Here is a 22,921-nt window from a genome sequence, read left to right as displayed (position 1 = left end):
TATTTAACCACCTCTTTGCATTCAAAAACACTTTCTCAGTACCATAAAATTTAGGTTCTTCTCTAAGACTTAATATTGGCCTATGCTATAACTAATATTTTACCTTATCTCCAATCATTTATACAAGTTGATTTTTATATAATTACTAAGCAATCAAAAACAGACACAGAGAAATCAATTGTTAAAGCCTTTAAAAAGGACTAGTGATAATTGAGTTCAACTAGATCTGAAACCTAACTCAAATCTTGGCACTTACCCTCCTATATTAACTCCCGCAATCTTTGGAAGCCTCTGTTCCCTTAACTAGAATATTTGAATCCTATTATTGTGACTGTGCAGACATTCTGTACAGCATGAAATGCTGTGTAGATATAAGCTATAATCTGAATGTCCATTCCTTTCCTAAATGCTAGCATCATCCTCTATCCCTGGTAAAATTCACATTTAGTATATTTTTAACACTGTTGACTTGGTCTTAATTAGTTTGCGCATGAAAAGCCTTACTAAAGTGGCAAGCAAACAAGGAAACTAAAAATTATTTTTCCTTTCATATGGGCCATAACGATAGACTGAGAGAGAGAGGCATTTAGCTGTAGGAATATGTCAGAAGACATGTCTCTAAAGTAAGACACTGGGATCACCTAGCAATTAAAGAGTAAAATGTGTTTTCATTTTGCCCAGTAAGGGCTCAAACCATCTGGGGCTTTGAGAGAGCCACTGGACTGACTGAGTGTGCTACGGACAAAAATATCCTTGGTTTTTAATGTTTGCCTAAGACCAATAAGCAAAAGTGAACTATTGAAAGTGAACTATTTACCAACTTCAAGCCCCAATTACTTCATCTATAAAAGGTGGCTATAATAAAAAATCAGGGATCTTTAAACTTTCATCCTTAGAAACTCAGGAGTCTATGGCGTAACTCAGAGGCCTGTAAGAAAAGAAACCAATAGCATCATAGACAAAGACCCAAGCCTCTGCTCCCATTTCAATAATTTCTATTTGTTTTCTATTTTGTACTTCCCCATATGATTTCATTTATAAATTTAAAAAAAAAAGGTGGGGGAGTGGTAATGCTGTTTAAAAAATCAAAACCACTGTTTCTACATCATCTCTGAGTTTCATTCACAATTTTTTAACATTCCAATAAGCATGTCTTATCTGAAGAGCTGTAAATACTTTCATTCAGTTATTTAATTACTTAAACACATATATAGAGATTCCTAGGTCACCCAGTTCTGTTTTGACTACTTTTAAATACTAACTCATTTACTCTTCATAACCACCTTGTAAGACAGATATCCTATAATGATCCCTATTTTGCAAAGGAGTTAAACAAAGAAATAGGTTAAGCTGCGGGTCCAAGGTCACAGGGATAGTGACTTGTGGAACTGGGACTTGAACCCAAGCTGCTGGCTCTAGAATCCATGTGTTTAATCCCCATGTTGTGTGCCTCTCATATATTTCAGATGTATTACTGATACATTAGTGATACAAATGTGGATTGCTGATTAATATTCTTTAACAAGTCTTTAATAATATAAAAGAGCTTTTTATCTCTTCCCCAAAATGGTAAAATTAGATTTTTCTAATATGAAATAATGAAACAAGGCCTTTGTAGAACTGTCAACTATAAGAATATAATCATTATTACAGTCTGATACTCTCATGGTCATATTAACATACACGAGTAAATATGCATATTATTTATATGAATTACTTTTATTTTTTTTTAAGATTTTATTTATTTATTTGACAGAGAGAGATCACAAGTAGGCAGAGAGGCAGGCAGAGAGAGAGAGAAGGAAGCAGGCTCCCTGCTGAGCAGAGAGCCCGACGCGGGACTCGATCCCAGGACCCTGAGATCATGACCCGAGCCGAAGGCAGCGGCTTAACCCACTGAGCCACCCAGGTGCCCCTATATGAATTACTTTTAAAAAAGATTTCTACTTTAAGCATGGATCAGAGTTGCTGCTAATAACCAGAAATTATTCTTAGTAATTAACCCAAAATATACTTTTCATTAGCACAGATAATGAGATTCACTGGTAATAAGTAATGTTTATCAATTCCTATTCCAGTTTTTCAAACCAGAATTCACTATATTTGATTCTTAAGGCATTATATAGTATATGCTTATGATCTGTAAGTGGGTTTTTCATATACAATTATTATGATGAACCATCCTCTTGCTAGTAAATATGATTATGTATTTTGTCTTTGGACAATTCACTAACAGACTGATAAAAAAAACACAAGGTACTTGTCAAACTGATGTTTACCAAGTTTTGCAAAAATGTTGAAGATTATATTTTGAGAAATATTGGTATATAACTTAAAAAACAGACCTTGAGTTTAACATTCTCAATTCCTTAGTAAATTAAAATTTTTAAAAATCCATTCCATTGTTAAAAAAAAACTAGAGGTAAACTATAAAAAGATTATTTTGAGAGGCCCTTTTAAATTGTGAATTTCTTAAGAGATATATCCTTTAGCAGGTTTTAAGCACTGCCAATTACTATTTTTTTACAATAAAAACTATAAAGTTTTATTGAAAGACATAAAGCTATAACACAACAAACTAAAGTTACAGTATCAGAAGATATGCCAATTATTTTTAACAGTAGAGGTTCCCTCAATTGTGAGATTAAATGCATGTTAGGAGAATATACTCACACAGCATGTCCTATATCACTTTTTCCCACAAATTGTTACAACTTTTTTTTTTTACTAAATGTAATCTTTAGGATTTTAGGATTCATGAATCTATTATCTTTTTTTTTTCACTGAAACAATCCACAAAACACATTAAATTTGGTTAAGTGATGAAAGTACACAAACTTTCACTTAGTTTGAAATTCGGTACAGTAATTCTTGATTATTTAGGATTATCTTCATTAATAGACATAGAGACTTAAGAAGGAACGATAAACAACTCCAGTGAGTAAGTTAGGCAAAAAATTGAAATTACTGGTTATGAATAGATGCTCACTATTGATGATTAAATTATTCATACTACACTGGCTTTGCTATTACTAAGGAATAGCAAGAATTTTTTATAGCATCTATATTGATGACTATTCACACAATAATGAAAAGACAGATGATCCTAGAAAGGAGCATGTTAACATACATTTGTAATTTTCTTACACTGTTATCATAAGTTGTTAAGCTTTACTTAATTATCCTGACATTTCAGAAAACCCTCTACTTCATCTTCACAAAGAACATTTTTAAGTTAACACACAACATATTTAAAAAATCAACTTAATAAGGAGAACATACACTATCAAAGCATTTGATGATAATGTTATATTTTAAAGCCTCTACTAAAAAGATAACCTCATATCTCTAGATCTTTGTTCCAGGATTACTTGTTTCAATTATTTACTTATTCATTAATTTTTTATTCATTTCTATCTTTTCCCCAAGAGGTTTCAACACTCTATACAAAAAGAATAACTCAAACAAAAATAACGTAGTAGAAATAAGGAAAGAAACCAGGGGTAAAACAGAAAAGCATGCACTCCAACATCAAGAATACTACTGCTATAACTGGGCATAAAATCCTCATTAAGTTTCCTAGCAGGCAAGGTAAAAAGTACAAAGCAGCAAGTTACAAATTTCCAGGGAAGAAAACAGAGTTACAGTTTGCCCCTGAAAAACAAAGCTGTCCCTACTAGTAAACTTTGAGAGAAATGATTCATGTGAGACAGTGTTTTACAAATTGTAGGTCAGCTCATGAAATAACTTCCCTGGGTCCTGACCAGAATTTTTTACCTTGAAATACAATACATTCAATTTTTTGTTATTCACAGTAGTTATGTTCTACATAGTCCCTGCAAGCAAGGAATTAGCAAATACTGAATCACTGCTCCCAGGAGACACACAGGATTAGGTACCTATGAGCCCCTGACCACATTTTCATAAACCTATCAATACATAACCTTGTTTTATGTGTACTTCTCTTTTACACATACCTTATTTAAAACACATTGCTGATTCATTAACATTGAACTCATGGCCATCAGAACTACAACTCATGCCTGTTCTCACATCACAGTAAGGCACTTCAGCATCTTCTTGTGCTTAGGAACACTAGACAGTGCTTCACAACTATGCTGGGGGCCATTTAAAACAGCAAAATAAAAGACACAGCATAGGGAAGACTCAATGATACTGCAGTAGTGTTGTACAGTGACAAATGGTAGCTACACTTATGGTAAGCTTGACATTATGTACAGAGAAGTTCAATCACTGTGTTACACAACTGAAACTAATGGAATGGTGTGTCAACTATACACAAATGAAATAAACAGGTAACAAAACAGCAAAACCAGTGACAACCAGCACAAAAGTTTGAACAACTTTTATAGTATGAGACTTAAAATAACCTCAGCTGATATGTGCCTACCTGCTGACTCCAATTTTTCACACTGCTGTGCATACACATGTCCACAAAGGACTATGAAAGCACTGCAAGTATTAATTTGGGGCTTACAAACAAATTTTAGGGTTTAAGCAAATCTGCAAGTACAGAGTCCACCAATAATGAAGATTAATTATATATAAGAAAAGAATAGAGAGGAATAAAGCAGAAAACAAAACAGAGTTCATCCTGGACCGTAAGGATAAACATTATTTCATGAATGATTTTTCACAGATAACATATTAATACAGATAGCAATATAGATATATGCATAAAAATCTATATGCATAGATACAGCAAATCACAATGAGAAAATCCTTACTATCATTTTTTTAAAAATGTTTAGAAATCACTGGAATAGAGGATATACAGCAATGTAAGAGATAATTCAATAGGAAATTCTGAAATAATTCACTGACCTGTTTTTTGTTTTGTTTTGTTTTTGTGTTTGTTTTGGCAGAGGGCTCTTACTTGTAAAGACACATTAGGAAACATTTGGAAAGTGCCTAGGAGAATTAATGAGGGGCTCTCAGACAGTGAAGTGGAAAGTAAAAGAACAAGACATAGATGTGAGACTCTACTAATGAAACAGAAGAGTTCTTGCTGACTGATTGTATGTGGATGGAGGAAGAGTGAAGAAGGGGTAGAAATCATTTAGAAAAGATAATCCAAGCTACCTGGGAATTGTGGTTCCACTTTTGAAGAAAGGAAACATAAATAAGAGCCACAGGTTTTGTTGTTTTTTTTTTTAAAGAAAAAGGTAAGAAAATTAAAGCAGAAGGTTAAGAAAAGATTAAATTAATAGAGCTAAGGTGTGTTTATTTCTTTCACTCTCTTAAAAGAGCAAATAAAAATTAAATAATAACATAATTTTAAAATATTCTAAACATTCTAATAGAAATGTTATTACTGTAACATGTCTAGCATGCTGCAAAGACCCAGAGATGTGAATTATCTGTAAAGTGGTGTACCAGCCATGACAAGATCATTTCAGGGTATATGTTTGGAGAGAGTAAGAGTATCACAAAAGAAAAAAAAAATTATGTTGGGATTTAAAAGAAGAGAGCAAAAATTGTATTTCTCTTTTTTAACTCAAAAGTGAGGTTCTATGAGGAATGGTGAGAAACCTATAGAAATTAAGTGGGGATAACATGGAGCTATAAAAATCAGGTCACAGTTATAGTTACATGGAGAATTACCAATGATTCATCCATCTGTCCAAGGTCAAATCACATTACTGCCTTCCCCAGAACATCCCAAGATGCTTTCCAAGACTAGTAGAAATTATAAAACTCCAGTGTAAGAAATTCCACATCAATCTATGCATTTCTTCTCTTCCTTTCTTTTTTCCTCCCTTCCTCCCTCCAAGGCCAACGTGCTAACAGAAAATGTCTAAGAACAACATACTGCTTTTCATTGTCTAAACTCCCCACATGAGTTATTTCATCATTCCATAACTCAGTTTGAATCAGCTATACCCCTTTTCCAGGAATAAAGAGTCTCACTATTTTTATTTTCCTTTAGTCATTATGAGACTTTAGTCCTACCAGGTCTCTCTGGTTTTTGGTATATAACTAGCCTGAAAAAAGCAAACATATTCCCTCTGGTTACTAAAACCATATTGATAACAAATATCAAATGGGTAAATCACAGTTCTCCTGTGAGGACTTCAGTGTATGTTGGGATATAAATATCAATCTCATATAATTTCAGTTTGCAAGGCTTTCAAAATTAGAATTTTGGTTTCAATTAAATGTACCTAAAGCATTTTTTGGTAGAAGAGAGCTATTATTAATTATGGGTTTAAAACTAAATTATGTGACTATTATTATTTTAGAGCTACTGAATAGAAAAAGGTGCTGTGGAGATAATATCAATAAGATTTCAAATGTTTTCTCTCATGATGAAGAATTTTATCAAATAAGGTAAATACATAAAAATTCTAGGCTCTAGTGGGTTTCTCCATGGTTGTGAATTTTAGATTGATTAAAAAGATAACAATTTGTTCACTAGCTTATGATAATTTAAAAAAATACAGATATAAATTTACTTAATCATTTCAAAATCTACATTAGAATTTCCTTACATACGAAATTATAGTAACGATTATCCCGTTTTTACCTTTATAACTTTTATTATCAATCTTCACTAACTTATTAAAAACAAAGTCTTATTTTCCTATCTGTCTAAAGAAAATCTGTTTCCATCCCATACTAGAAATATATTCAAATTACATACCTCACTTTGTTGAAAACTCATTAAAGCAAAGGGGTATTTAAGCAACAACAATAAAAAAATCCTCCAATATGGAATTAGAGGGGAGCTTTATTTTTCATTTTTTCCTGCACTCAGTGTTAGCCTTAACCAGTGCCCAACTCCTTCCCCATCATGACCCCAACCTTCTGCCCCCAGCTCTTAGTACCTATGATTGGCTTTGTCTGTTCTTAACATTGAAATAGCACCTTAATATTATTAGACAGATTTATTTAATAAAAACCACATTATTTCTAAATGGCATTCACTCTCTCAGAAGTTTAAATAATATGCCAGAAATTCACCCCAGCACTGACCTTGCTTTCTTTAGTAGAGTACAAGCTTTCAATAAAACACTCTGACAGTCAATAGCAAAAAGCTGTTTGTGTCACCTGAATATATAATAACAAGAATAAATATCCTTGTGCTACTCTATATGAACATAATATTCACATAAGCACACAGACTTTGGGGGTTGTTGGTGAGTACAAAAACACATATTCCTAACATTCCTCACATTCCAATCCAGATAGTTAGTTTGTTTTGGTCTTTAAAAACGTGCTTAAAAGTCTAAATGCATTTGTGGGCTTACTTCATGTATTATATCCAGTTAAACTTTAATACAAACTGACTTTTCCCCTCTATGTAACCACTCTAGGAGCTCTGGATATACAGACTCACGTGAACAGCGGCCTCTAGAAGGATGTGATCTCTAGCCCATTCAGTCGGCTACAGAAAAGCCCAGATTGTATTTCAAACCAAAATAAAAGCTTCTTTGGTGGTGATGCTTTATTCCCCAACTTAACTACTTACTAGCACAAGTAATCAATCAAAAAGGGAAATGGATAATTCAACTTTTGATTCCCAACCAAAGTGTGAATATTCCAACAAAGAATACATATGTTTGTATTCTGGAGAAATATAGGAATGGGTGGGTGGGCACTTACGAAATCTCCTTCAAAGAAAGCCTATGAAAGTAACCTTAACATTTTTCCCTCCAGTTAATAGATTATCTAAGTTTCTCCTGAGCATATGTTTAGTTCATGAACTTAGTCTATTTTATTGATGTCAGAGTAGCTTAACATGGATTTGCATTCTTGCCCATTTGCTAACGGCCTCCCATTCTTTCAAGACTCAGCACAAACAACATTTTATTTTGACACTTCACTGACTCACCAATCGCATTTAGGTATTCTTCTATAATTCTCTATGTTCTCCAAGCAGTGTTTCCTAAACTTCAATATTGAAATTTGTGGTCATACACAGCATACAGTATGTACTTCTGAACATACTGAGCACACAAAATAGAAATGTTTACTAATTATTTTAAAATGAAAATTTCCACTTATTGAAAGCTAAGTTCTATCTTATGCCATCCCCCTATGAAACTTACCTTACAACCCAAGCCAAAATGTCTTTTCTTCTCTGAGTTCTTTGTTACACATTTAACTCCTCTGTTGTTCCCACTGTTTTATACTGTAGTCCTCTAGGCCCTCATATTTTCTACCAACAAGAATGAAAAATTTTGAAAGGCAGGATGAGTCTAGCACAATTTCGGATCTAGTCCATTGCTTGCAATGATGGTGCTGCACAAAGAGTAGAGATTCACCAAAATTTCTTGGGTAAATTCTAGCTATCCTGGCCTGATACTACATGGCTTTAAATTTTCTTAATTTAATTCTGGCGTCAGACTAAAGTCTTTATTACCTCTGATTACTAGTAACCACCTAAGTATATCAATGACCCAAACACATTTCAGCTAGGGGGAGAATCTTCTTTCCAATTCTCCTCTCTAAAAAAGCACAATACCCCTACTGTATTCATTTCATAGGTGCTTCCAATATGAAGTTTAAGTTATGTCCTCTTCCACATGTTAAAACTTTAATAAACTAGCCAAAACCTTAAACAGAATAACAAGGAAATATAGGTTGTGGTTTATTTTGGAGGAATTGCTATTAGCTTCACTACAAGGCTAATCTTCAAACATGACTCTAGAGAAAAGGTCAGCAGCTTGAACTCAAACAGGAATGGTTGTTAATAGATGAATGCAATGATGAGGGCTCTCGGGGGTGGGTCAGCTCAGTGACTTTTGACCACCTCAAAAATACAAGCTGTGAAAACACAAGCATTCCTTCATTTTACTTATCATTTGGATCCTAAGCTCCGATTCACTTTTTTCAAAACTTATTTTGGAGCCAACAGCGATTGGTAAGTGAAAGGCTACCTGGGGCTGATTGTCATCAGCAGCAGGGCCCCACATCGAGGAGAATTATTGCTCTTGTTCACAAGAGTATGTTTATAATACATCTGAAATTGCCTGGCAGAGGGTCTTTGAGGAGACTGTGGAGCAAGGGTCGAAAGAGGTAAGAATATGGCTTGAAAAAGATACTTTAGTGATTTAGAAAGTTCTCTGGGGGAATATTTCCCTCTCTATTCAGTCTTTCCATTCTTTATCAACTCGGTTTTATTTAGTATCGGTGTATGAAGTTTAAAACTTGCTTTATAGTTTTTTTTTCTTTTCCTATCCAAATAACCAAGTGCAAAGATAGTTATTAAAAGTAGATCACATACTTTGCATTTAATACCCATTTAGTCACCTAAGAACAACATGACTCAGACACCGGGACTTCACTGTAGTCCATCACAAGCCACTGTCTGACCAGGACTGAGTAGGGAGATGCAGTGGGCTCAGGCAGACCTGGTTTGCTATTCCTCAGTTACTAACTGTGTGACCTTGGGAAGAACATTTACCTTCTCTGAGCTTAAGGGGTAGAACTAGAAAAGATGAGTGTGACAAATATTTAAATACAGATGCCACAAATTACATTTCACAACTACTTTTAAAATATTCTCATCAAACACCATCTTCACAATAGACAATTTTTTGATTCTCATGATGTGGACACTTACAAAGGATTCTGTAGGAAAATTCTGTGGTTTTACTTAACTAAAGTGAAGATTACATATCATTCAACATATCATCACAAAGCTCTTTCTATTTGAAGGGGCCAAAGTCTAGATATAACTTGTAACCCCACGGAATTCTATGCCTGAGAACAAAGGGTAATTTCTGCTCAGCAATCCTCAGTGGGTATGTAAATGAATGCTGCTGAAATATTCAGAAGCTGATACCAATACAAAGTGAAGTGTAATAATCTAAATGTGCCATTGCCTTCCCCTGCTACTAATTACTTGCTTTAGGCTTTTTTCAACAATATTTTGTCTCCTTCCCTTTTCTGTACAGACTGAATGGACACCCAACTGTACAGGATCACTATAATTTTTTACCACAACTTTCAAGCATGGCCTTTATTTTACTGACTAGGTTGCTGCGTTGGCTGTGACCAGTTCGTTAGCAGAGTTGGTTCAAGTGCAAAATGGCTGGAGTCACAATTTGTATGGGCTAAGTTACTCTTTGTTCCATGGAAACAGAAATCACTCTGGCAATGGGGAAAACATTGGCTGGTTAAAAGATCCAAACTAGTACACATCAGAAGATACGTCCACCCAAACACTAACAGGTAGGGCCATTTTTTATATAACAACAGCTCACTGATAATATTATGCCACTCTCTTAAACAAAGCTCCCAATGCAACGAGTGGACCTGTGTTTTATTTATGCTTCCTATCCAGTCCCTTGAGAAAGTGTCACCTTCCATAAGGATGGAATCGCAAGAGAATCTCTCCAACAGAATCTGTTCTGGAGCACACCCTCGCGTTCAGCATGTGACATATTCAGCACTTTGCTCTTCTAATTCTCAGTTCCCATCGGCCACAGCCTGCCACTTTTATCTAGCAGCCCAATGGCTATTGATTGATCTGATGAAAAGTTCTGAGAACACAAAGTGAAACTGAATTGTCTCAAGCCAATGCAATGAAGCTTGGTGGTGTTTTCACTTTACATGAAACAATTCTTTCTGTTGTTCATTACAGCTACTCTGCCTCCATCCCGGTTTCCTCAGGACTCAGACTTACTGATTAAATTGAAAGGCAAATCCAAAGAAGATTTACAATGCTTACTCAGACAGCCTCTCCTTTTGGACACAAAGGCCTTGTTCCTGGCAAAAGCTTGCTGCCTAGCCTTCCCTTCCATCAGAACAAGTTCTGTCCTTCAGACCCTCTTCAGGCTCTCTTGAAAACTGGTTCCTTAATATGCCCATTCCTCTAACACTAATTTAATGGGCATAAATGCAGAAGTTTCTTCAGCTCACGCATGACCCGTACGTAGAGCTACCAATCATTAATCTTAGAAATAACTGACAATAATTTTCCTGTTACTTATTTTACAGCATTTAATACTATTTCTACTTCAAAATAATCCTTTTTAAAATTTCTCACTACATAAAACTGATGATAGCAGAGATGGAGATGTATGAAAAACCCAGAACTATCAACCCAATTTATTCTTTCCCTTAGAACCACCCTTCCTTTAATTCAAGGAAAACGACTTAAAAACTGAACTGAATCATTCTACTCATAGAGTCACATACCCTAAGTTATGCATGCATGTCAGGACATTGGAGAATTATGAGAATAAATACAGTTCAGGAAGATACCTAACTATTATTATTAATTTATAATTTTTGTAACTAATGACACAATAAAGAATAGAACAGAATTAAACTAATATTATTAATAAACATTGTACCCTGACCACTTACTATGTTTGCCACTGTTCTAAGCACATTACTTTTTCTCATTTAATCCTCACAACTAACAACTGAGATGTATGATTATTATCTTCATTTTATAGTAAAGAAAAGCAAGTCTTAGCAAGGTTAAATACCTCAAAGAGAAACAAACAGTAAATGGAATAGCTGGGTCTTGGATACACTCAACTCCAAAGCTTTTTACCTCTATTCTCTGTTGCCATTTTTATTCATTCATTCATTCCTTTATTCTTTCAAAAAAATGCTTATTGAATATCGCTAGGTGATGAGTTTTAGAACTGATCTTATGTTTATCAGAAATTTATAAAAACAGCTCTTGTCTTTCTAGTGTTTATGGTTATTTAGAGGGGATATGGTCTTTAAAGGACTCAGAGTATGTGAGAAGTATATCTAAATAATATGATTATTCTGGGGTTTATAATATTTCAGATTTTTTTTCCACTTTCCAAATACATCTTGACAGAGGTCCAGGGTTTAACTTGGAATCAAACTATAAATGCCCTGAATGTCTGGGTAAGTGCTCAGTATTTTATGGAGTAGCCTCAGTTTTTGAGATGGAAAATTCAGTATTTAATAACTCAAGCAAAAGTATAAGCTTACTCAAACTTAAACTATTTTCTCTTTCCATAGACCTTTGTGGGAATTACCTAAGGGATAGTGTCAGAGAAAGAACATTAACTGTGGAGTCAAAAACATTTGTTTGAATACTAGCTCATCCGTGTTTCAGGAAAACACTTAAATTCTCTAAAACTGTGCTCACATCAGTAAACTAGGTATTGATAATAATGATACCCATTTTATTGGACCTTTGAAAAATAATTCAGATTATATATGAAACACTTTACATGAAGGACATACTCAGTACACAGTATAGTTTAGCACTGCTTAATCTTATATCCTATTATCTTCAGGAATATCAGCACATATTAGATAGGTATCCTTGACTTCCTTCATTACTGTAGGTGAATTCCTCCTAAAACTACATACTAACTCAAACAAAACAACTTTTTTATGATAAAAATGAAATAGAAATAATACCAGGGTACATGAGGTATTATTCTCCCAAGAGACATTCCAACTAAAACTAACTCCAAAACACCTGATTACTGTATTTGGAAAATAGCTTTTCCTTTTTTTATATTTTTTAAAATGGGTTTTTTTGAGGTATAATTTATTATACAATAAAATTTACCTTTTTTAGTGTATAATTCTATGAATGTTGACAAACACATATAGTCATGTAACCATCACTAAAACCAAAATAAAAATAGTTTCATCACTCTCCCAAATTTCCCATACCTATTTATCCCTCAACATATCCAAAGCTCCTGGCAATTCTGATAAGTTTTTTGTGCCCTTAATTTTGCCTTCTCAGAATGTCAGAGCAGAATCACCACATATTATAAAGCAGCTTTTCGAATCTGGCTTCTCTCACTAAGCATAATGCACTGAAATTCATCCATGCAGTTGTATGTGCCAGTAGTTCTTTTTTTTATTTTATATTTCATTGCATAGATGGACCAGAGTTCATCAAATTAAAGAAAATTCTGATTTTTACAATTTGGGACACTTACAAAGCCACCATACACTTTAACTTACAAGAATCTGTGTGACAGCCACTCTGGAAAACAGTATGGAGGCTACACAAGAAGTTAAAAATAGAGCTACTCTACAACATAGCAATTACACTACTGGGTACTTACCCCAAAGGTACAGATGTAGTGGATGTAGTGAAAAGAAGGGGTACATGGACCCCAATGTTCATAGCAGCAATGTCCACAATAGCCAAACTGTGGAAGGAGCTGAGATATCCTTTGACACACGAATGAATAAAGAAGATGTAGTTCATATATACAATGGGATATTAGTCATTAGAAAGGATGTATACCCACCATTTATATCAACATGGATGGAACTGGAGGGTTTTATGCTAAGTGAAATCAGTCAGAGAAAGACAATCACCACATGGTTTCATTCATATGTAGAAAATAAGGAATAGCACAGAGGATCCTAGGGGGAGGGAAGGAAAATTGAATGGGAAGAAATCAGAGAAGAAGACAAACCATGAGAGACTCGACTCCAGGAAACAAACTAAGGGTTGCAGAAAGGAAGGTTCGGGGGGAATAGGGTAACTGCATGATGGGCATTAGGAAGGGCATGTGATGTGATAAGCACTGTTATATGCAACTAATGAATCACTGAACACTACATCAAAAACTAAGGATGTACTATATGTTGGCTAATTGAATTTAAAATTAAAAAAAAGAATTTGTATAAATAGAAGTTTTCATCTTTTAGGTAAATATCTAGGACTGGAACTGCCAGACTGTATAGTAAATGTAGATTTTACTTTATGAGAAACTGTCAAACTGGTTTCTATAGTGGCTGCACAATTTTGCATTTGCCAGCAATATATGAGAATTTCAGTTGTTTCACATCCTCAACAGTGTTTTTTAAAAAGAGGCATTCTGCAAAGAAGACATCCAGATGGCCAACAGACACATGAAAAAGTGCTCCACGTCACTCGGCATCAGGGAAATACAAATCAAAACCACAATGAGATATCACCTCACACCAGTCAGAATGGCTAAAATTAACAAGTCAGGAAATGACAGATGCTGGCGAGGATGTGGAGAAAGGGGAACCCTCCTCCACTGTTGGTGGGAATGCAAGCTGGTCCAACCACTCTGGAAAACAGCATGGAGGTTCCTCAAAATGTTGAAAATAGAACTACCCTATGACCCAGCAATTGCACTACTGGGTATTTACCCTAAAGATACAAACATAGTGATCCGAAGGGGCACGTGTACCCGAATGTTTATAGCAGCAATGTCTACAATAGCCAGACTATGGAAAGAACCTAGATGTCCATCAACAGATGAATGGATCAAGAAGATGTGGTATATATACACAATGGAATACTATGCAGCCATCAAAAGAAATGAAATCTTGCCATTTGCGACGACGTGGATGGAACTAGAGCGTATCATGCTTAGTGAAATAAGTCAATCGGAGAAAGACAACTATCATATGATCTCCCTGATATGAGGACATGGAGAAGCAACATGGGGGGGTAGGGGGATAGGAGAAGAATCAATGAAACAAGATGGGATTGGGAGGGAGACAAACCATAAATGACTCTTAATCTCACATAACAAACTGGGGGTTGCTGGGGGGAAGTGGGATTGGGAGAGGGGGAGCGGGCTATGGACATTGGGGAGGGGAGGCGAACCATAAGAGACTATGGACTCTGAAAAACAACCTGAGGGTTTTGAAGGGTCAGGGGTGGGAGGTTGGGGGAACAGGTGGTGGGTGATGGGGAGGGCACGTTTTGCATGGAGCACTGGGTGTTGTGCAAAAAGAATGAATACTGTTACGCTGAAAAAATAAATTAAAAAAAAAAAAAAAAAAAGAGGCATTCTAATAGGTGGGGAGTCGTATCACACAATGGCATTAATTTGCATTTCATTAATTACACCCACCATAAATGAGCCTGATTGGTCAGCCCCCCTGTCTCACCTGTTGTTTTATGTTTTTCATATCACAACTTCATGCCTTCTCATAATTGGAGGTAATGGAAAATATATTAAGATTATGTAAAACTTTGTTAGATAAATATCTCACTGTAGAACTCGGTAGCAACTCAGTATTTGTGTATATAGCTTTAAAAATTTGCCGTTATTTCCAAATCGCCATGGAATTTTCCTGTTTATCCCCATTTAGAAACATTATGTTTTCCCAAGTAGACTTGAGTCCTCAAAAAGACAATAAATTAGTGATCTCTGTATTAAATGCATATTATACTGACAGCCTCGTTCCACAAATGCTTGTAGAGTGAATTGAGAGCTTTAAGTCACAACTCTATCCTGCCCTTCTCCAAACTAAATGTCACCACTTGCTGAAGGTTGAAATTGAACAGAAAAGAAGACAGAAGAGGAAGTGTTAAGGGCATGAAAACATTTGAGAGCCTAAGTGGGAATCGGATTGAACTCTAAAGAAAGTTGAAGGGAAAATGTAAAAGGAATTATTATACAAATAAAGATGCACATGTAAAAGCAAGGAACACTGGAAAAAATAAGGAAAGGGAATACTGAAAAATATAGAAAAGGAAATGATTCATCATAAAATAGAGTAAGACTAAAGAGCAGAAATTTATGCCAAAAATACACATAAATGTATCTATTTTGTTGATAACATTTAATTCTCTTGGTCTGTAAGCTAAATATTTTTAATTTAAATCAACTCTTTTGACGGAGATGTAGAATGTTGGATGAGTAATATACTATTTGACATATTTCTGAGAATAATATTTGAACAAATATTTATTTTCCTACTAACAAATCTCCTGAACTTTTATTATAATTGGAAACATCAGTATAGTCTCTGAAATAGTCAAGATCCTACCATGTAAGAAAGACTGGGGAGAAAAATGGAGAGGACCTAGTGTGACTCTGATGACCATCACCCTAGTACTATAGTTTTCAATACTACTAAACACTGACAATCCAACCACTACCCTGAACTCCGGATGTATTCAACAACTCACTATTGAATAGCATGTCAAATTTTGTCATGGTCAAAACATAATGATATACAAGTTCTTCACATCTGCTCTACCTCCAGTTTCCTCCAACCCAATAAATGGCCATTCTTCCATTTGCCAAAACCATAAACCTTAGAGTCATTCTCACTCTTTTTTCTTATATGCCACTTCAATGCATCAACAAATCCAAATAGCTGTACCTTTTTCTTTTTAAGATTTTATTTATTCACTTAAAAAAGAGAGAGAGAAAGAGAGCAGGGGGGAGGGCAGAAGGAGAGAGAAACTCAAGCAAACTCCGTACTGAATGGTGTGCCCAATGCAGGGCTCAATCTCCTACATCCCTGAGATCATGACCTGAGCCAAAATCAAGAGTTGGACACTTAATCAACTGAGCCACCCAAGCACATCAGAAGCTGCACCTTTAAAATGTACCCAGAATCCTAATACTTTTTTTGAGTATATGTATGTATGACATTGAGTATAACACAATTTTTTTTTTTTAAAGATTTATTTATTTGACAGATAGAGATTACAAGTAGGCAGAGAGAGAGAGAGAGGAGGAAGCAGGCTCCCAGCCGAGCAGAGAGCCCGATACGGGGCTCGATCCCAGGACCCCGGGATCATGACCTGAGCTGAAGGCAGAGGCTTTAACCCGCTGAGCCACCCAGGCGCCCCTAACACAATTTTATATGAGTTTCTGGTATATAACATAGAGATTCAACTTCTCTATGCCTTAAGATACACTCACAAGTATAGCTACTACCTGTCCACTTCTTATTACAATACTTATTACAACATTCAAAATGACTATCCTCTCTTACCTGAATTATTGTAATGACCTCCGAACTTGTCTCTCTAGTCCCACCCTTGTTTAGCTGGGCTTACCTCTAGGCTTCCCTTACCAATCCGTGTCTGGCTCATTATTTTCAGACATCTTGCCTTCTTTCTCTCCACGCAACACACCAAACAAGCTTCCCACATAGGGCCTTGGTACTTTTTCCTCACTCTCTGAAATTTCTTTCCCCAGTTATATATATATGATCTTGTCCATACTTCTTTTCAATATCTGCTCAAAGGACACCTTCCCTCTCTGAAAGGCTTTTTCTGACCATTCTGCAGAAATAGCACCCTTCCTTCTGCTTTTCTTCATCCAAATTATTGTGATTTACTTCTCTTAAGCTCACCTGCCACCACCTAACATTTTATGTGTTTGTCTACTATTTATCAACCTCTGGGTCCAACCACTAGAACCTAAGCTCCATGAGGGATTTAGCCAACTTTCTTCACTACTGAATCCCCTGTTCATAGAAGAATGAGTGGCTCATAGAATGTGGCAATATATCTTCATTACATGAATGAGTGAATTATCTAGGAGCTTAATGTAAGGTCACATCAAGCAGTAGAGTAGGCATTACGAACCCAGCACTTTGATTCCAGATCAGAACTCTTAACCACTCTGTTCTACTGATCCTGAGAAAGCTACTGTAATGATTAAAAGATATAATTTAGATCAATTTTCCATCACTGCACTTGATACATAGTAATTACAAAATAAATGACAAACATCTTTTTATCACCAAGATTTTCAACTTCAACACCCTCATTTAAAAAAAGATGAAATCTCTCAACAGTCATTGATTGCCTAAACATTTAACTTGAAATCTACCTGGTATTTGGCATAGTAGAGGATAAATGATGAGACTGTCCCCCAAATTTGAGTGAAACTGGGCCTCTACCAGCTGTTATCTACAACATAAATACAGTGTCCCACCCCCTCCTGACTCTGGCCAAGTGGACTTTCCTTCTAAAATTCAGAATAAAAAGAGACAGAATGAGAGGGAATAAAAGATACAGAACACACCAAAATAAAATACAGATAGAATGTCCCACATATAAATACCCCATATATCCCACATATACATACAATATAAATAGAATCTACCAAGTATAGGTTGCTATTATTTGAATAGGCAAACTTCAGATTCCCTTGGCCTGACTTAAAGTTTAAACAAAATTATATGCCCAAAACCAGGACAATATTTCTAGTTCTGCCCTCTTCCTCAGTATACCACTTCCTTCATCCACTCTGAGTGTTTAGCGGGGTCCAATCAAGTTCAGCAACTGATGGACATGTGGAACTTTATAAGAATATTAACAATATGTGGGTTTTAATACACAAGGAATTTTGTAAAGTAAAACCAAATTTGTTTTGTACTAGCACTGATCTATAACCTTAGAAACTCCAGATTAAAGCAACAGATTTCTAATGTGTATGCATAACTCCTAAATTTGGTATAGGTAATACCCTGGGTAGACAAGAAGAAAATATATGAACTACTATGTTTTTTATTTTTGTCTAATAAAAAACTAAGTGTTAGTGGTAATTAATCATGGTTTTATAGGAGTGTATATAATTTATAAATAAACATACATATATCAAAGGGTAAGGTAAAATTATTTTACTTATAGCATTCTAGGATTAAAACAGATTCAACTATATTCCCTTTTTCTGGATAAAAGATTACTACAAACTCATCAGCTTAAAACAACACATATTTACTATTATACAGCTTCTATGGGTCATGAGTATTGACATGGTTTAAAGCTGTGTCCTCATCTGGAGCCTCAACTAGAAAAGAATCTGCTTCCAAGCTCATTTAAAGCTATTAGAAGAATCTGCTTCCTTACAATTATAAGACTTAGGGTCTCAGAACCTAGAAAACTTCTTGACATGTAGCCCTTTCCACAGGTAGTTCACAATATGGCTGTTTGTTTCGTCATAGCTTTAGGAAAGCAAAATTAACCACCGCAAAATGTGTCTCTTAGGCATGTAGATTATTTTAGGCTGATTTTTTTTTTTTTTTAATGTAGGTTCTACACCCTATGTGAGCCTTGAACTCATGACCCCAAGATCAAGAATTGCATGTTCTACCAACTAAGCCAACCAAGCAATCAGGCTGTTTCCAAAGAAAGAGAAGACAAGAAGTTTTTCTCTGTCTTTCCCCTAACTGCCTAGAAGAATTTACAGAAAGGGCCTGTTCCAGGATGGGAGCTATCACTGTAGGTAGTATAATATGAATAAGGTATGGGTGTCAAAGGAACTTAACAGTCTGTTTGTCAAAATTACACTCTATGTCCTATTATTTCTATATGGCCCAGCAAACATTTGTTTACCAAGCATTTACTCATTTTTATTTTCCCATGAACTACTTTGCTTCCTTTTGAAGTCCCCTACATCCCTACCCTCTTCTCCTCAGTCCAGAATGACATATACACTTCATTTGGTCTGTCTTTGGAATCTCTCATGTTTATGTGGATTCCCTGTATGTACATAAATAGATTTGATTTTCTCCTGTTAATCTCACATGTCAATTTCTTAAACCAGCCAAAAGAAACTTAAAAGATGAAGAAAAATTTCTTCCTTCCCAACATAGCCAAAAGGAGAATTTCTCTGGCTCCACATTATAAGGCAAAGTCTTACATGATAAAATGCTATCACAACAGTGATACCCCATCATCTTTGTTATATTCTATTGTTTAGGAGCAAAAGTTACAGATTCTAAGGGCACTCAAGGGAAGATGACTATATAAGGGTATGGCTCACTAGCCATCTACTAGGGTATGTCTCCCACAAAGACCATTCTTCCAAAGAAATGTAAAGGTCTTTTTAGCTTCAAAACACTAAGATTAATTTTAACATTTTTAAAAACCAAGCTAAAATATGTCTTTCCCCCTGGGAAATTTTTTTCATCAACCCAACTCAACTCATCATAACCTACATTAGATTTCTTCAACCATTATGTCCTATGTTCAAACTATATTACATTGTACTAGTTAATGAATGCCAACAAGTGTGTTTATGAAATTCTGGGTCTCTAAAATATACAAAGCTTAAACATATGAATGTCTATTTCTCTTATAAATAATATTGTCAGAGAGGGAAACATTTTTCATCCTCCCTTCCTGTGCTCACTAACATACTCCAAGTCTAAAAAAATGGCAGTTCCACATCTTGCATTATAAGACTAAACTGAGACAAAGGGGCAATGTAATATGGTTGAAACACAAAGCAGTAGTCATTGACAGAGTAAGGATTAGCCCTCAACATTTGCAATCCTTTATCCTTTGTTCATTCCATTAGGTCTTACTGTTTCCAATTAACTAGAAGAAATCTTTAAAGGAAGAAATGATCTTCAAAATAAAAATGAAAGCTTTAAGAATGCAGTCAGCACTAAAAGCTTCCAATGTACCATCTGGATGAATAATTCCATCTGGAGAGGTGGGGCTTTTTCCATTTTTAAATTTTCAGGGCAGGTCATTAGATCACTTGCCTTTGTACAACTGTGCATTAAAGAGGCAAGCTCCCCTGGCCCAGAATTCTCAAGAGAACAGGAAATCAAGCTCAGTTTACAAGTCAGTTCTATGTAGTTGCCTAAGCCTCAGAAGCAACTCTTTCAAGTTGATTCATTATTTGTTTTCAATATAGTCTCAACAAGTTAAAAAATAAATGTTAGTTATCTATTAATGCAATTTGATCTATAATTAATCCAATATGACTCAATTTGTTTGAAAATAAAAGCCAATGAATTAATTCTATTCCATCAATTTCTTGACCTTTTTCCTTAATATACTTGGGGAGAAAAAAACATGATGAGAAAATAATAAACTGTATGCCACAGACAGGCATGGCTTATAACATGCCAAGGCAAAGAATGCAAGAACAATTAACTGAATGTGATCCCTTTCCCAGGACAAAAATAGATTACTCCAAATGGTGTTAGAACATATTTCTAAGGCTTCAGTAAAATGTCCACATTACTCAAGAAACATGGTTCAAGTTGTATTGTTGGCTCTGTAGAAGATTCTAGGTCCCCAGTGACCGAACTCTGATATCCACAAACATCTGCCTCTACTCCAGCAGGTTGTCTCTCTGCTGTATGCAAGCAGCATGATAAAAGGTAGGCTGTGGGAACATAGGAATAGTATGAATACTAGTAGGTGCTGATCGGTAAGAAAACAGTAAAATTCTTTACCTCCTTCCTCTTGTGTAGATAACAGCTATACAAAGATAACGGCAATATTAGCTTTTGTTACAGGCAAATCTCTGACCTGCTGTTGCCACTTTTGGGTTTGTTTTAAAACTTCTCATCATTTCAATTCATATAAAGCAAAGAATAAGAAAGGAAGTTTGCCATTTCTCATTTGATCAGTTATCCGAGAACAAAGTGAATTTCTTCAATATTGTAAGGTTCACATGGTGAAGGCTAAGAGATCTTTACAGGGAAACAGTGTTGGTTAAGTCCTTTGTTATATTATGAACACATTTTAAAATAATAAAAGTGATCTTTAATCCTGATTTAACATAATTTCTAATAAATTCAAATATATATTTGCTCCTCATTGAATTTTAATGTCAGTATTTTGTAAATGAACTAACAGTATTTTTTTAATTGGTTCTCAGCTGATTTTTTTAATCATAAACTCTGATACATTTTGGGAGTTCAGTGTAGGGAGTACACACACATTGCATTCTTTTTTTCCTTAAGTCCTCCTTAATGAATTCTTAATTACATTATTCAAAAGACCCATTATTCAGCATTCATCTCACTGCTAAATGAAAGTCTTTACCTGACATGTGAATGAAATGAGTCTAAATGCTTTCCATGCCACCTAGGGATTCTGAATAGACTTTTAGTTTCACACAGCAATAGGCTTCATTTCTGTTTTAAATTTGTATGGATTGTTTTTAGAGATGGGAAGCTATGCAAGTCTACCAATCTGAGCAGCACTTGACTTCCATTGTATTCTCAGACTTACTTTGGGCTATAAAAACTGCAAACAAGGTCAAATGGTAGCTGAAAGTGAAAGAAATGCTATACAAGATGTGATAAACCTTATAAAGATTTTATGTATGTATGTATGTATTTTAACCCTGTAAAGATTTTAGATGAATGTTTGCATTACCTAAAACATTAATGTTTCAGATGAGAAAAGTGAATTTCCTAAGAGCGCCTCGTAAATTTCCCTCATCATTTCTTATTATGGAAAAAAAAATGTACTTAATAGCACAGGAATTAAAAGAGCCTTCAACAGATAACAAAATATGTTTTTTTTTTAAACAGATATGTTTTTTTTTAAACATACTTATATTCCTTTCAACAGACTAATGCATAATGGTGGGGTTAAGAAATAGTCTCAGGCTTGGGGACCTGGGTGGCTCAGTCAGTTAAGCACCTGCTTTTGGCTTAAGTCATGGTCTGAGTCCTGGAATGAAGCCCTTCATTGGGCTTCCTGCTTAGTAGGAAATCTGTTTTTCCCTCTCCCCTGGCACCAACTCTCTCTCTCTCAAATAAATAAAATCTTGAAAGAAAGAAAGAAAGGAAGGAAGGAAGAACGAAAAAAAAAAAAAAAGAAAGGAAAAAAGAAAGAGAGGGAGTGGAGTGAGTCTGAGGCTTTATGTGCCTTGTACAGTCATATTTAAAAACTGAACCACAGGGCGCCTGGGTGGCTCAGTGGGTTAAGCCTCTGCCTTCGGCTCAGGTCATAATCTCAGGGTCCTGGAATCGAGTCCCGCATCAGGCTCTCTGTTCGCTCTCTCTTTCTCTCTCTCTGCATGCCTCTCTGCCTACTTGTGATCTCCCTCTGTCAAATAAATAAATAAATAAAATCTTTAAAAATAAAAATAAAAATAAATAAAAACTGAACCATAGTTACTTGTCTACTTATCAAGCAGACTTATCAAGCAGTCTTCTTATTTCCAAATGATACCCCCAAGAAAGTATCTATCAAAAGTTAAGCTGGATATGCAATAGTTCTGACTGGGCTCTAAAACTCCCTCTAGTTCTACAGAATATAAGCAAACCTGTTGGAGATTGTAAGCTCAGCAAAAGCAAAGTTCATACTCTAAATATTTGAGAGCACAAATTCAAAATTTTTACTCTCTCTGCCCCCAGCTTCAGAAAAGAAAATTAGCAAGAGTATTTTATAAGACAAGTTTAGTTTAGTTTTGTTCGGCTAGATGTGGTTTTG

Source organism: Meles meles, chromosome 10, assembly GCF_922984935.1.
Source record: "Meles meles chromosome 10, mMelMel3.1 paternal haplotype, whole genome shotgun sequence".
NCBI lineage: Eukaryota > Metazoa > Chordata > Mammalia > Carnivora > Mustelidae > Meles > Meles meles.
Note: the sequence above shows the minus strand (reverse complement) of the source record.